This window comes from Gigantopelta aegis, chromosome 4, assembly GCF_016097555.1.
Source record: "Gigantopelta aegis isolate Gae_Host chromosome 4, Gae_host_genome, whole genome shotgun sequence".
Taxonomy (NCBI): Eukaryota; Metazoa; Mollusca; class Gastropoda; order Neomphalida; family Peltospiridae; genus Gigantopelta; species Gigantopelta aegis.
In genome coordinates this window covers 22893188-22909769 of record NC_054702.1, presented here as the reverse complement: position 1 = coordinate 22909769, position 16582 = coordinate 22893188, and the positions used below count along the sequence as shown (strand labels likewise).

Below are 16582 nucleotides of genomic sequence, written 5' to 3'. Positions count from 1 at the left end.
CCAGTGGGTCCACCGACGGGGATCGATCCTAGTCCGACTGCGCACCAAGCGAACGCTTTACCACTGGGCTACGTCCTGCCCCCCACCTGTATACGATACCGAGCTGTGATATGGGGTTGAATGTGGGTGCTGTGGGATTGACTGCCAGTACCACTGTTAGCTTCCTGATACTGTCGATGGGGATTTTGGTTACTGTCAATATTTGCTGGTACTATTTATCTTCCTTTATGGCGGCCAGACGTAGCCCAGTTGTAAAGCATTCGCTTGATGCGCAGTCTGTCTGGAATTGATCCCCGTCAGTGAACCCATTGCCTTTTGCCCGAATTAAACGAAAATGTTCGAATCTGGATAACAACATTTATTCATATTAGCTATATAGCAGCTATATATAGGGTTGCAAACGAATCACTACACATTTTTACATGGCTTACAATTATTTTTAAGGGTAGAATGATGATAATACATGGTAAAAAGGTCTCAGGTTAGCACATTTTGCCTGAACATCTGTATCATTTTTGCACGAATTTGAGGTTTTTCTCCAGCACTTGGGGGGGGGGGGTGGCCCCCCGCCCACCTGTCTCGTACGCTTATGCTCCTGTCTATGGGATGGTGCATAGAAAAGATCCCTTTGTACTAACGGAAAACATGTAGCGGGTTTCCTCTCTAAGATACCAACAGTTTGACATTCAATAGCCGATGATTAATAATCAATGTGCTCTAGTGGTGTCGTTAGATCAAACAAACTTTAACTTAAAATCGCTGGACCACATCAATAATCGCGTAAATCAATTGCTAAACAGAGACCCGTAGTATTCGCACTAAAACATGTTCTGTGTGCGCACACTAGTTCTTATACAGTACTTTATGTAAATATATTACAATCATTATGATCTCGGAAAGCCCCGACAGGAGGCGATATGGCTAAATATATACCATTAAAGGGACAGACCTTAGTTTTTAAACACTAAGGCATATTTTTCACCTAGACCCTAGTTTCAACCCGTAAAAATGGACACTAAGTTTGTTTAATTTACAAACCTGTAACAAATTTGGATACAACGGGTGAAACGAGTCTGTGACGTTGAAATACCCTTAAAAATAGACTAAAACGCGACTCCATAACCGTTACTTCTCAGACGCACGTGTGTTTTTAAAAATATGAAAAATGCATTTTGTGGTACATGTATTAGAAACACCAGGATGACCAGGAACACTTCGGTTGTACGAAAATGGATAATCTAAACAATAAATTGTAAGTAATGCTTGATTTTAGTGATCATAAGCGGCTCTAATAGTGAAAAATATGCCTTAGTGTTTAAAAACTAGGTTCTGTCCCTTTAACAACACTAACAACTAAATCATAGAATTCTTTGCATGCAGAAAGACTTCGGCCTCAGAAGTACGGGCCTGGTCTAGCCCGAGTAATCTGTCTTTCCAGGGATAGACGGACATTTGGACAGTTATAATCGCTCTCCAAATGTCCGCTTCCAGCTACCCAAAGGCAGAGAGTGCTCTGGTACTGGAGCCTGGTCCTAGATAACCACCTCGTCTAAATCAAGGCAGGTTTATGTTGCTGTCCTCTTGACAAAATATATTATTTTATATTATATATTTGATGAGTCCCTACATTCTTAAGTTGTCGTACACAGGGGCGGACCCAGGGAATATTATGCAGGGGGGGGGGGGGGAGGGAGGGGGGGGGGAAGGGAGTAACGAGGAAAAGTGCATATGAACCAACTCATTAAAAGGCATTCCAATGAAAAATAATAATAAAATAAGAAAAAGGGGCACTTTAATAAAAAGTATTTTTTGGGGACGGGTTTATTTAACGATGCACTCGAGACATTTTAATGACGATTATTTGGCATCGGACATATAAGGTCTACACAGATGATGAGAGAGGAAACGTGCTGCCTCCACGCCATGGGCTACTCTTCGATTAGCAGCAAGGGATCTTTTATATGCAGCATCCCAGAAACAGGATAGTACATACCACAGCCTGTTACACCTGTCGTGAAGCACTGACCGAAACGTGAATGCCTCGACGCCATGGGCTACTCTTCGATTAGCAGCAAGGGATCTTTTATGTGCAGCATACCAGAAACAGGATAGTACATACCACAGCCTGTGTTACACCAGTCCTGAAGCACTGACCGGAACGTGAATGCCTCCACGCCATGAGCTACTCTTCGATTAGCAGCAAGGGATCCTTTACAAGGGACCTTACAAAATAATTTAGATGTATTTAAATGCATTCGCCAAGTCTGACTACACCAAAAATTTAAAAATATTTTACAACTAATTTGATTATTTTATACTTAAGCTCCAAAAATGACCTCGGGACCAAACAGAAAAACTGGCAACATGTTTTTTTATGTCATAAATACTATTTTGATTAATTTAAATGCATTTGCTAAAATTATATACACAAATATGACATGATTTAATTTTTTTGACATTGACTATAACAACATTTATTCATATTAGCATTTTTTTTTTACCAAACAGTTATATAGGTGTTGAAAACGAATCACTACGCATTTTTACATGGATTATAACTAATTTTGAGGGTAAAATGATGGAAATACATGCATACTTTCGAGGTACGTTAATTTATTTCAAGGCTGTTACGAGCACAAACAAATGATGTACTTAGTGAATCAAGGAAATAGATTTCAAATAGTTCCATTATTGTCGCTAGTAGCACATTCCATCCGCATAATAAAGTACACAACCTGTTGGCGAAATACTGTACATAGTATATAAAAGAATTGTAGGATATATAGAGATTTGCAGCTACCTCGTTCGAATAATTAATCCATAACGTGTAAGTACTTTCATAAACTGTGTGTGTGTTTAGCGGGATTTTGTTGTCTGATTGTTTTGTTTTGTTTGTTTGTTTGTGTTGTTGTTTGTTTGTGTGTGTTTGTGGAGGTGGTTGTTTTTTTCTTTCTTTTTTTCTTTTTTGTTTTTTGTTTTTTTGCAATGTTTGTAGATCTTTATTGTTATTAATGTATTATTTTTACATTCATTGTCATTAATACACTAATTTTTACATTTTATTTTAGAAATAATATAGTTGACAAAATGCTTAAGCATATTATATTCGTTTTGTTAAATTGTTTTTAGAAAGTTTTAAAATTTTGAAATTAATTTTTACTTTTGCACTGGCTGGATTGGAGATAATGTTTATAGTACTGGTCACTGAATAAATGAATGTTTAACGACACCCCAGCACAAAAAATACACACATCGGCTATTGGGTGTCGGATACTGCTGAAGGTGACATATGCATATACTTTTGGCGTGTTCTTGTTGATGTTAGTGGTAGTGGGGTGTATAGCAGTTGTGAGGTTTTCACAATCACAGCTGCTCTATAGATGTATTATGGAAATAAGCGAATTTTCTATAATTAAACACAAAATGTGGCGGAACGAAGGAAGGAAAGGAGCAAAACCTCGAATTGGGGCAAAAATGACAGAGATATTCGAACAAAGTGCCATGTATTTCAATCATTCTACCCTCAAGGACCGGCCTCGGTGACGTCGTGGCAGGCCATCGGTCTACAGGCTGGTAGGTACTGGGTTCGGATCCCAGTCGAGGCATGGGATTTTTAATACAGATACCGACTCCAAACCCTGAGTGAGTGCTCCGCAAGGCTCAATGGGTAGGTGTAAACCACTTGCACCGACCAGTGATCCATAACTGGTTCAACAAAGGCCATGGTTTGTGCTATCCTACCTGTGGGGAGCGCAAATAAAAGATCCCTTGCTGCCTGTCGTAAACAAGAGTAGCCTATGTGGCGACAGCGGGTTTCCTCTAAAAAAATCTGTGTGGTCCTTAACCATATGTCTGACGCCATATAACCGTAAATAAAATGTGTTGAGTGAGTCGTTAAATAAAAGACTTCTTTCTTTCTACCCTAAAAATTAGGTGTAATCCATGTGAAAATGTGTAGTGTAGGCCCGTACCCTCCGGGGGGGGGGGGGGGGGGGAGCAGCAGCCCCGCTGAGAATCTCACCTTTTTACTCCAGAAAATAGACACATCTCAGGGTTTAATTTATATAGTGTTTCATTTGTTTATGAAAAGTAGTGCCCCCCCCCCCCCCCCCTAGGATTTTGATCAGGGTACGGCCCTGTAGTGATTCGTCTATTTTTCTCTTTTTAACCCTATATAGCTGTTTGGTAGTAATGCTAATAAGAATAAATGATGTTGTATCCAGATTTGGACATTTTTGTTTAGTTCGGACAGAGACCAGCCGAATTAAACCACCCCTACAGAAATGGGAGCCCGTACGCCTATGGCGAGAGACATACATTTGATACAAGCAATAAAAAGCGGCAGGTTACTGGAGGCGGCAGGGGTTAATCCACTGTTAGGTTTTAAACCATACCTTGCGCGGTCGGTCTGGGATCGATTCCCGTCGTTGGACGCATTGGGTTATTTCTCGTTCCAGCCAGTGCACCACGACTGGTATATCAAAGGTTGTGGTATGTGCTATCCTGTCTGTGGGATGGTGCATATAAAAGATCCCTTGCTGCTAATCGAAAAGAGTAGCCCATGAAGTGGCAACAGCAAGTTTCCTCTATATATCTGTGTGGTCCTTAACCATATGTTTGATGCCATTTGTATTTGTATATGTATATGTATATGTATATATGTATATATACATATATACATATATATATACATATACATATACATATACATATACATATACATATACATATACATATACACATATGTGTATGTATATATGTGTATGTATGTATATATATATATATATATATATATATATATATATATATATATATATATATATATATATATCTATATCTATATATGTATATATGTATATATGTATATCTGTATATGTGTATATATGTATGTATATATATATATATATATATATATATATATATATATATATATATATGCTTATAATCGTGAACAACAAATCCGCAGTAATTGATCAGGGTCGTATCTCTGCACAATGCAGAGTCGAGTGGATATTTGGCAAAATAAAATAGTGGTTGATCTCATGAATCTCTATCTAGTGCGTCGTTTATAGGACAGCCACTCCCGAGGAGATCCTTTACTGGAGAAGTCACCCCTCTTGCACCGCCACAAAGAGGACGGCCACTCCCAGACTAGTTTACTAAATCAAAACAAGCACCGGTCAGAGCGCATTAGAATAAGTCGAGCTGTGATGACATGCACTTATGAATCATGACTACTGTTCATTATTGTTGTTTCAGCACTAAGCCTGACAAAGTGTTTAAATGGAATGGGAATGGAAACTCTATTTACGTGCCCCTATCCAAAAAGGTTCAGGCACGCCTACCACGGATTCGGCCTCTAACCTCGCCAGTGGGCGGTTCCGTGGCAGGAAGGGGGGGGGGGGGGGGGTAGGGGAAGGGGAGCAGTTGAGATGATGGGAGAATGAAACAATTTTGTTGGTAAGACCAAGTGTTCTAAAATTTAAAAAAAAGTTAACTTATTATAGCAAAAAAAATAATTAAAAATTAGTTTTAGAATGCACCAGAGAATAAAAAATAAAAACATTTAATATTAAGTAGGATACGGGTTATGTATTTACAAATTAATTTAGTTGGTGCCATTTTCAGTCGGGCTTGCTAAAAGTAATTAAATAATATTACAAATATATTTACCAAACTATAGGGTGTACACTACCAAATCAAATCCCATAGACGACAATAGTAACATATACGGCTAAAACTCCTACCTGCAACGTATCAACCGACATAAACGCCACGGATATAAATACTACCACCCCTTACGCTTAAAGTGAATCAGAAAAAAATGGGGGTCAAGCTGCTCGTTTCTGAGATAACGGGTAGCGTCTATGACTACCCTAGTTTCGCACAAAATTTGAGTACTTTTTTTTACAGGTACCCCATACATGTTTCAAGCACAAGCCTACTTGACACATTGGTACTAGATGAAATAAAATTGCACATTTATTTTACCCAGATGAAACTATTATTTTTTACAACCAACACACTCACATTTATAACCAATCACAGGACTTGTGGTGTTCACTTCTCTATCAAAAGTTCGGTGCACCTCGAACTTTGACCCAGCCGGAAGTTATTTGGTATTGTACTACCTATAAACATATAATATGTTATTTACTAGTTAAAAGCCCTGGAGGCTAGGGATTCGCAAAGGGTGGGGAGTGGGGGGGGGGGGGGGGGGGCATCGCGCCCAATCCGGCTAGCGGTCAAACAAGCGGGTAGGCCCCGGTTAGCTGGTCCGGATTTCCATGGGATGGAAGTGCCGGGGAAGGAAGGCCTCCTAACAGGCAATCTACCGGTCGAAACCGCCTACGCCCTACCGCACCCAAAAGCACCCTACCACGGCGTTCCCCCCCCCCCATACCGACCACCCCCAAGTTATCCATACAGCAAGTAAGGACTTTTATTTATTATGATGATGATATAGGGAAGGAAGGGTGGGAATGATGGGGAAAGGATGAATAATGATGGTGTACAGTCCGCCAGTCGCCGTCCAGAGTGTTGGTGAAAACGTATCGTGTAGAGATGGTGTTGGTTGGTGATTGTCCACCAGGAATTCCTCAAGCATTCGCGAGCATAACATCCGGAAGGATGCGTCACCTATACGGATGACACAGTCATTGCTATATAAGCCTCAGGTTCACCCGAGTAACCACTAGTCGTAAAGCGGGTGTCCCTGAGTATCGGCTAGGCTATCTTTTTTTAATATACTAATAGTTGGTCGATCAAGTTAATGGTGTTTAAATACTAGTAACCATATTATGTTAGAGATTAAATAGCTGCGGCTTAAAACATACAGAGGTGTCCATTAACATTAGTTTCGTATTTTTCGTAGAATATCCTCTGTAGACCCATTCTCGGATTGGCTCCCCCACCCACATTCTCGGATTGGCTCCCCCACCCCCATCCCATCGCAACCAGTACCCCACAATTGATATATCAAATGTAGTATGCGTTGTAGTATCTGTTGGAAAAGACTCCTTGCTGTTAATGAAAGAATTGGAAAGTGCCTGTAAAAGACCCCTTGCTGTTAATGGAAGAATTGGAAAGTGCATGTAAAAGACCCCTTGCTGTTAATGGAAGAATTGGAAAGCGCCTGTAAAAGACCCCTTGCTGTTAATGGAAGAATTAGAAAGCGCCTGTAAAAGACCCCTTGCTGTTAATGGAAGAATTGGAAAGCGCCTGTAAAAGACCCCTTGCTGTTAATGGGATTCCTCTGAAGACTACGTGTCAAAAGTACCAAAATATTGCCATCCAATAGCCGATGATTGATGAATCAATGTGCACTAGTAGGATCGTAAAACAAAACAAACAATAACTTCAAACATTCCTTTCCTTTTTTATTCCTTTCAGCACCATGATGAAGCTCATGATCGTCGCTGTTTTGTTGTGCTTACAAATGGTCGCTGTCGTAAGCTATGGCTATGGCTATGGAATTGGTGTGGGTTACAGACGATTCGAAGATTTCGAATACCCGAGTGACGGAATTATTAAATACGGTCATATTTACGACTAACGGACGTAAGTTTTGTTATCAACTTCACAACACTTTCACAGGTGACTGGCGCTGCATTTGCGATCAATTTTGGTTGCTATTGCATCCAAATTTTCTTGCTGTTAGGTTCATATCAGATGGCCATAATATATTAAATTCATATCAGATGGCTACACTATAATAAATTCATATTAGATGGTCACAATATAATAAATTCATATCAGATGGCCACAATATTATTACTTCATAAAAGATGGCCATAATATAATACATTGATATCAGATTGCTACATTATAATAAATTCATATCAGATGGCCATAATAATATAAGTTCATATCAGATGGCCATAATATAATAAGTTCATATCAGATGGCCATAATATAATAAGTTCATATCAGATGGCCATAATAATATAAGTTCATATCAGATGGCCATAATATAATAAGTTCATCCCATTCATTTTTGTTCTCGAGTTGGGGAGAAGCACAGCCCCCCTCCCCCACCCGGCCGTGTTCCTGTGAGCCTGCAAATTGCGTGCTCAAACTAAATTTAGAATATATGCACGAACTTTTACCCTAGGCCATGCCCGACCCTCGCCCTACCACTCTCCCATACTACAATGATCTATGATGACGATATTGATTTGTTTGTTTGGTTTAACGACACCACTAGAGTATATTGTTTAATTAATCATCGACTATTGGATGTCAAACATTTGGTAACTCTGACTCGTAGTCATCAGAGGAAACCCGCTAGATTTGTTTCTAATACAGCACGAGATCTTTTATATGCACCATATCACAGGATAGCACATACCGCGGCCTTTGATATACTAGTCGTGGTGCACTGGCTGGAACAATTAATACCCCAATCGGCCCACCGACGGGGATCTATCACAAACAGACCGCGCATCAAGCGAACGCTTTACCACAGGGCTACGGTATTTAAAATATTCGATCTAACGATTATCCCGATTAAACAATTAAAACCAACGATAAACTACATTTATTTTGTTACATTTATTTTCCTTTTTATTTATCTTAACAGATTGATGGCGGAATGCAAGCAACGACAAGATTTACGCACTAAAAGAGATATAAGATCGTGTGGTAGGATAATTGTATAAAGTATGCATTTCAGAATAAAAATCATTTAACAGAAATAGCGTTTCCTAGCGTTTTATGTTACTCAAAGCAGACAAAAATATAACCTCGGCTCATCATACTATAATGCTCAAAATACGTAGGAGATACTCAAAATGCACGTATAACACAATACAACAGAGATCGATGTATTAATTTTTATTGCAATATTAATTAATGGTAAAAACAAGCAATCATATGACAAGGAATTGACATTAAAGATTATATAGCCAGGATAGTGATGTAGGTCCGGATGAGACACAGATAGGCATTTGACGTTTTCAGTATTTGTACTAGTAACGGATAAACACCCAGCGGTTCGCCAATCCGACGTGGCATGCTCCTGATTAAACGTCCAATAATATTTTGGAGGATCATGTCCCATTCCTCTTGGAGAGCGACGCCTAATTCAGCAAAAGTTTGTTGGCTGACGTTGACGTTCTCGGAGATGTCGTCCGATGATGTCCCACATGTGTTCAATGGGTGAAAGGTCTGGGCTTAGGGCTGGCCTCGGTAGTGTGGTGATGTTCTGTTGCTGCAGATACGCTGTGGCCAGTAGACTCCGGTGAGCACGGGCGTTGTGGTCCTGAAAAACAAAACGGCGTCCAGCCTGTCGTGCGAAGGGCACAATGATCGGTGCAATGATGGTGTCACGGTACTACTGCCTAGTGATCTTCCCGTGAACAATATCAGCTGGGTTCTGGCAGTCATGGTGATGCCTACCCACACCATAACGGACCCTCCTCCAAATCGGTCATGAAGACAAACGTTGACGTTGGTGTAGCGTTTATTGGAACATTGCCAGACACGCTGTCGTCGATCATGGAAGTCTTAGTGAGAATCTGGACTCGTCGGAAAACATTACCCGAACCCAACGCCTGTTAGCTCAAGGTCTACAATGTGTACACCATTGATGTCTGGCAACAATGGGCATCACAGTCAAATGTGGGGTAACGTAGTGTCGACATGCGTGGATGTTACTTCTATGCAGTCTGTTACGAATAGTCTGACCAGACACTGTAACGCTGCTAGATTTCTCAATGTGTAAGTCCTAATGAAGCAGTCCTGAACCGGAGTTGTGGGTCTTGGCCGTCCTGAACGGGGCGATCATCCACATTTCTGGTTTGTCGATATCGGCCCAAAATCGGCTAATGACTGATTGTGACACATTAAGTCTACGGGCCACAATTCGCTGGGTGGTGCGAACTTAGAGCATGCCTACAGCCCTAAGACGTTCCTGACGCTGGAGACATCGCACTGTTGAAAAGTTACACAATGTTGTAAAGAATGTGACAGCAAGGTTATGATTTAGTGGTCTAGGGCAATTCCATGTAAACGTCAACCTCGTACTCAATTTATGAATATTGGTTTAAACTTCAATAATTGGTACCATTTAAAAGCTATAATATTCAGGTTTAATAATCTATAAAGCTTTTTAAAATATATATTTCATTGTTACATTTTTGAATCGAAACATGGGGTACCCAGAAGGAAGGTGAAAGTCACAAAACAAGGACAAAACATTCAAATTTCATTTTTGAAGTAAAAGCAATATTATTATTGTTATGTTTAAAACAAAATTGAATTAAACAGGTATGCATAAAATGTTATAAATAACATTTCGCACACTTTGATCATATTGGGGTGGGGGTGGGGGGGGGGGGGGGTGTACAGGCCTTCATTACATGACCTCATGATCATTGCACGTCTGACACAAACTTTTATAAAACATTTAAAAAAAAATTAAAAACAAAGGAGAAACCACATCTGGTTCATAGTTTTATAGTATAAATAAAAACTCTCATAAAAGCAATATGCATGTATATTTTCGAAGTAATTATACACAGATGTTCACAAAGTATGCAACAAATATACATCATTTTGGTACATACGTCCGTCACACTAAACATTGTCATGAATAAGGTTAAAGTTTGTTTTGTTTAACAACACCACTAGAGCACATTGATTTATTAATCATCGGCTATTGGATATCAAACAATTGATCATTTTGACAGTCATAGAGATGAAACCCGCTACAATGTTTCCATTAGTAGCAAGGAATCTTTTATATGCACCATCCCACAGACAGGATAGCACATACCACGACCTTTGATGTACCAGTCGTGGTGCACTGGCTAGAGCGAGAAATAGCCCAATAGGCCCACCGACGGGTATCGATCCTAAACCGACCGCGCATAAAACGAGCATTTTACAACTCGGCCACTTCCCGCTCTCTTGTCGTGAATATGTCCAAACCAAATTGAGTAAACATGTTTAAATACATTAAAATGACATTTACCTGAACCTATCCCTGCAATGAACAATTTAGGTAAGAATTAAAGTGTGTTTTATGTAACGACATCACAAGAGCACATTGATTAATTAATCATCGTCTATTACATTAGTAGCAAGGGATTTTTTATATGCACCATCCCACAGACAGGATAGCACATACCACGGAGTTTGATATACCAGTCGTGGGGCACTGGCTGGAACGAGAAATAGCCCAATGGGCCCACCGACGGGAATCGATCTTAGACCGATCGCGCATCAATCGAGTGCTTTACCAGGTATGCCCCGCCTGACTCGACAAAGGAAAGAAAGGAAATGATTTATTTAACGACGCACTCAACACAGTTAATTACGGTTATATGGCGTCGGACATTTGGTTAAGGACCACACAGATACTAAGGAAGGAAACCCGTTGTCGCCACTTCATGGGCTACTCTTTTCGATTAGCAGCAAGGGATCTTTTATATTCACCATCCCATATACAGGATAGCACATACCACGGCATTTGATGTACCAGTCGTGGGGCACTGGCAAAGAAGATAAAGGAAATGTAGTGTGTTCTAGTTTCTTACAAAAGCGAACCCCTTTAAAATATTCGGTGAGTCGAATAAGCAGAACTAACAAACAAGCACGTTCACAAATTAACAAATAAATAACAATTTGTTGTTAAACAACATATTTATTACAAGCTTTTACTATTCATTATATGTGACAACCGTGGTATTCGTTTGACAGTGCGTTCTGGTCTTTCAGCTTAGTACATCAACCTGGAAATAAATAAATAAATATTGTATTGTACTGTTATATATATATATATATATATCTCTCTCTCTCTCTCTCTCTCTCTCTCTCTCTCTCTCTCTCTCTCTCTCTCTCTCTCTCTCTCTCTCTCTCTCTCTCTCTCTCTCTGTGTCTGTCTGTCTCTACTGTCTGTCTCTCTCTACTGTCCCGCTACTGGTATATCAAACATCGTGGTATGTGCTGTTCTGTCTGTGGGAAAGTGCATATCCCTTGTTGCAAATGGAAAAATGTAGCGGCTTTCATCTTAAAATTACCAAATGTTTCACATCCAATAACCAATGTGGTCTAGAGATGTCATTGAACAAAATAAATTATAACTTTATATTACTGTATCCGACATTACATGTATTGTTTAAACAAAAAGAAAAAAAGTATGAATATAAAAATTTAGGTGATAAATAGGCACGATAGCATATACCATGGCTTTTGACATACCAATCGTTTATTCATCTTTAAAAATGCTACAGGAAATAATTCAAAGCGAGGTTCTACCATCGAGCTTTCAGTCACATATCGATCCTTTAAGATACAAATGAATGAATGAATGAATGAATGTTTAACAACACCCCAGCACGAAAAACTATGGTAAATGCAAAAGTGAAGGGATACAAAGGAAGTTCCTGAATTGTGACCCCCCGTCTTGGGTAGAAAGACCTCCCTGACGTAATGTCCATAACAGATGTGCCTCAACAGATCTCTGAAGGAAGCATGTGAAAACTGTACCCACCCCCACCCAACTCTCCATTCCCCTTACCACCTTGTATGCGTATTGCCCCATGATACGACTCGTCGACGATGCTGCAGGGCCAGGCGCGTGTGCAGGGAGAGGGTTTCAGGGGTGGAAACCCCTCCCTACTCCTTTTTTAAAATATATTTTCAGAGCACTAGAGCACATTGATTAATTAATCATCAGCTATTGGATGTCAAACCTTTGGTAATTATGACAAGTAGTCATCAGAGGAAACCCGCTTCATTTGTCCTAATGCAGAAAGGGATCTTTTATATGCACTTTCCAACATACAGGAAAGCACATACCACGGCCTTTGTGGTGCACTAGTTGGAACAAGAAAAATACACGCATTCTGACCCCTTCAAAGTGGGTGCCCCCCAATATAAAATCCCGGCAACTCCAATAAAAGTTAAAAGTTAAAGTTTGTTTTGTTTAACAACACCACTAAAGCACATTAATGTATTAATCATCGGCTATTGGATGTCAACCATTTGGTATTTTGAAATATAGTCTTAGAGAGAAAACCCGCTACATTTTTCCATTAGTAGCAAGGGATATTTTATATGCACCATCCCACAGGCAGGCTAGCACATACCACGGCCTTTGATATACCAGTCGTGCTGGACTAGCTGGAACGAGAAATAGCCTAATGGGCCCACCGACGGGGATCGATCCCAAACCGACCGCGCATCAAGCGAGCGCTTTACCACTGGGCTACGTCCCGCTCCTCAACTCCAATGAAAGCTGATACATAATTTTACTTACTCTATCCAGCATAGCCGTATCCGAATCCCATCTTTCCAAATCCGCCATAACCCATGTAACCCATGCCCATGCCGATTCCCATCTTTCCGAATCCGCCGAAACCCATGCCGTATCTCATGCCCATGCCGTATCCCATGCCCATGCCGTATCCCATGCCCATGCCGTATCCCATGCCCATGCCGTATCCCATCTTGCCGAATCCTCCGTACAAGACCGGTCTGTATCTGTATGGCATAAACATTGGCGTAACGCTCGAAACGCACAGACAAACAACAAGGGCGACAATCACTGCTTTCATCATTTTGAGAAAATCTGAAAATATGTAAAAATGAGTAACACAAACGAATTGGAAGAGTATTAATATTATAGTTTTGAGATTTTTATCAAATTAGAAGTATATGGACTTCAGGGCCCAATTTCACAAAACATCGTAAGCCTAGGTTTGCAAGTAAACGTAAATTTACGACTAAACCACAATTCTTATTACTACTAATAGTAAAACTAATATAGTTTGAAATACACATATTTCAATTTCTCATGTCATTAAAATGTTCCATCTTCTGTAATGATGTAAGTTTCTGCGTGAAATAGACGCCAAACACGTGTAAACGTATGGCCGGTATAACAACTAGTCAGACGTAAATTTACGATGTTTTGTGAAATGGGCCACAGAGCTGTACTTAACGGGTGATGGGACTGGGGATTGGGGGTGGCATCGGGAACGTTCATTAGCCCAATTGCCTAAATGGTGAATAATGCTATGCCACTTTCGTTTTCTTGTGCTTATATCCAATTAAGGTTCAAGCACACACACACCCCAGCTATCTGGGCTGTCTGTCCAGGACAGTGGGTTAGTGGTTAGTTGTTAGTGAGAGAGAAATCGGTGTAATACTTAGTCTTACATCTACCCAATGAGTTACCCACAGAGTCGTTAAAACTCGCTCTGGGGTGGAGCCGGTACCAGGCTGCGAACCCAGTACATAACAGCCTTATGTCCGATGGCTTAACCACGACACCACCGAGGCCGGTGTCTCTCTGTTTTTTTAAAAATGTAATATGATGTGATCAACTATGGCAAATTGACGGTAAGACAATGAGGGTGGTTTATTGTCAAGACCTTCAAACTTCAAGCCACGTCATAGCCAAGGAGCACGCCGCAGCCATCTCCACCTATATTTTTATTCTATTTTTCTAAAACAAATTTTACATTCGAGAATCCGAGAGATCCCTTCGAGAACGTTTGTTATTGAGTCCCCCCCCCCCCCCCCCCCCTTAATGGATTTTTTCCCGGTTCTGTCCTTAAATAGACATGGCCCGTTGGTGGGGGCAACTCATGGAAAGTTTGTGCTGTATTTATATAGTTCTTTATTTTCCGTGTTTTAGTACTTCCCGTTCCCCTAAAGTTCCGAAATAGTTAGCTCTGTTTTAGGGTTAGAGTAAAGCAGCAGCTGCTGCTGCCAGTATGACCACTTTATAACAAGACACATACTATGCCCTCAAGTGAAGCTACGTCCCAGACCTCCCCACCCACCCATGTTCATATCACGCGTGCATCGATCCTTCACACTGAAAACTATACTGGATACGATTAGAAGCTAGAATTAGGTAGAGTTTAAGGCATCAAATGTAAGACATACACAAGTTAAAGGGGCGGAACGTAGCCCAGTGGTAAAGCGCTCGCTCGATGCGCGGTCGGTCTGGGATCGACCCCCGTCGGTGGGCCCATTGGGCTATTTCTCTTCCCAGCCAGTGCACCACGACTGGCATATCAAAGGCCGTGGTATGTACTACCCTGTCTGTGGGATGGCGCATATAAAAGATCCCTTGCTGCTAATCGAAAAGAGTAGCCCATGAAGTGGTGACAGCGGGTTTCGTCTCTCAATATCTGTGTAGTCCTTAACCATATGTCTGACGCTATATAACCGTCAATAACATGTGTTGAGTGCGTTGTTAATAAAACATTTCATTCTGGTTTTTTCTTTTTGTTTTACACAAGTTAACGAATTTAAGTTCACAGGTAAATGTTGATGTTGTGTGACTCTTCGGTCTTCATCTTCTTGTCATTCTTGTAATCTTTGTCGTACAGTTCCAAGAAGCTATCCAAGTCCATCCTTTCACCCGTCCGAGGAGATATCATACATTTACCTTGAGCTTGCAACTGATAATAGCGAGTCCATTTCTCTGTGTCGGGAACGTACAGTGTGTAGTTCATGATGATGATCAGAACCCGAAAGGCATAGGCTTGAGATGAAGTGTCACGACGACGGATCCGGCGATAAATGAAGAAGGGTGTCCCGTGGGGCTCTTTATATAGACGTGAATGACATCGGTGTTTTCTACTCTGACTGTTAGATAATGATAGTGTGGAAACACAAAAGAGCGCTCTTGCTGTATATGTCACGACACTCGCTTCTCTTGCTGACGTCCCAGTTTTCAAAAGCAATCTTATGTGTGTTTGCTGATCGCCGCCTCCGCCACGACCCGCCCCCGCCGTCCCGCCCGCGCCGTCCCACCCGCGCCATTGCGTCGTCCCCACTCCGTGCAGCCGCCCCGTCCGTCCCGCCGCGACATCCCATCGGTCTTGCCGCGCGCCACTTACCGCAGCCGTCCCGCCGCCGCCCCCGCCGCAAACTTACAAACTATGGAGTCAGATTGCATTTGAAATGTTGGTGCCAAACATTGTACTAAGACGTGATTTCATTGACGGAATATATTATAAATTTTCATACAAGTAATTCCAACTTGGGGGTTAATCATGGGGGAGGTGTGCGTGTGTGTGTGTGTGTGTGTGTGTGTGTGTGTGTGTGTGTGTGTGTGAACAATATATTACTTCTGGTTTTTATATCGAAATAACCTGTTAAAACCCATACACTTATATTGTATCATAGCAGAAACATACATGGACGTACAATGTGGCACACAGGGTCTTTGTTTTGTTTCGTTTTCTCCCCTTCAGAATTGCTTCTGGTTTTTATCACGTTTAGAGTTCAAACGCAAGTGTGCGTATCCGGTTTCAGTCGCACTCTGTAAATCAGTTCTCAAATTCTTTAAGTGGTCAGATATTAGGGCCAGAGCATCAAGCAGTAATGAATATCATAAAACACGACCCATTCAGCTTATACAAACGTTGTATATTAGCGCCCCCTCCATTACCGACCGTCTTGGAACGTTAACACTATAATAATATGATCCCATTCAGAATCGGATGTTTCAATTGCATTTTTCTCTCTGTTAGCATAAGTGTATGCCATGTACTGTGATAAACAGTGTATTGAGGAGTGGATTAAAAATGCATTACACGGATATACTTAAAGATGT

At 40.9% G+C, this 16582-nt stretch overlaps 2 long non-coding RNA genes across 2 annotated transcripts in view; one reads left to right on the top strand and one right to left on the bottom strand.

The window, feature by feature from the left end:
* Positions 1 to 2654: 2654 nt before the first annotated feature.
* LOC121370864 lies at positions 2655 to 8696 on the top strand. The gene is made up of 3 exons (XR_005957736.1): positions 2655 to 2827; positions 7393 to 7560; positions 8582 to 8696. It is a non-coding gene; the product is annotated as an uncharacterized LOC121370864 (long non-coding RNA).
* A 2931-nt stretch (positions 8697 to 11627) lies between these two features.
* Positions 11628 to 16582, bottom strand: part of LOC121370284 — a 10452-nt gene continuing 5497 nt past the window's right edge. Inside the window, exons 2-3 of the long non-coding RNA XR_005957662.1 lie at positions 13265 to 13576; positions 11628 to 11735 (exon numbers count right to left, since the gene is read on the bottom strand). This is a non-coding gene — a long non-coding RNA (uncharacterized LOC121370284). The remainder of the gene's footprint in view (positions 11736 to 13264; positions 13577 to 16582) is intronic.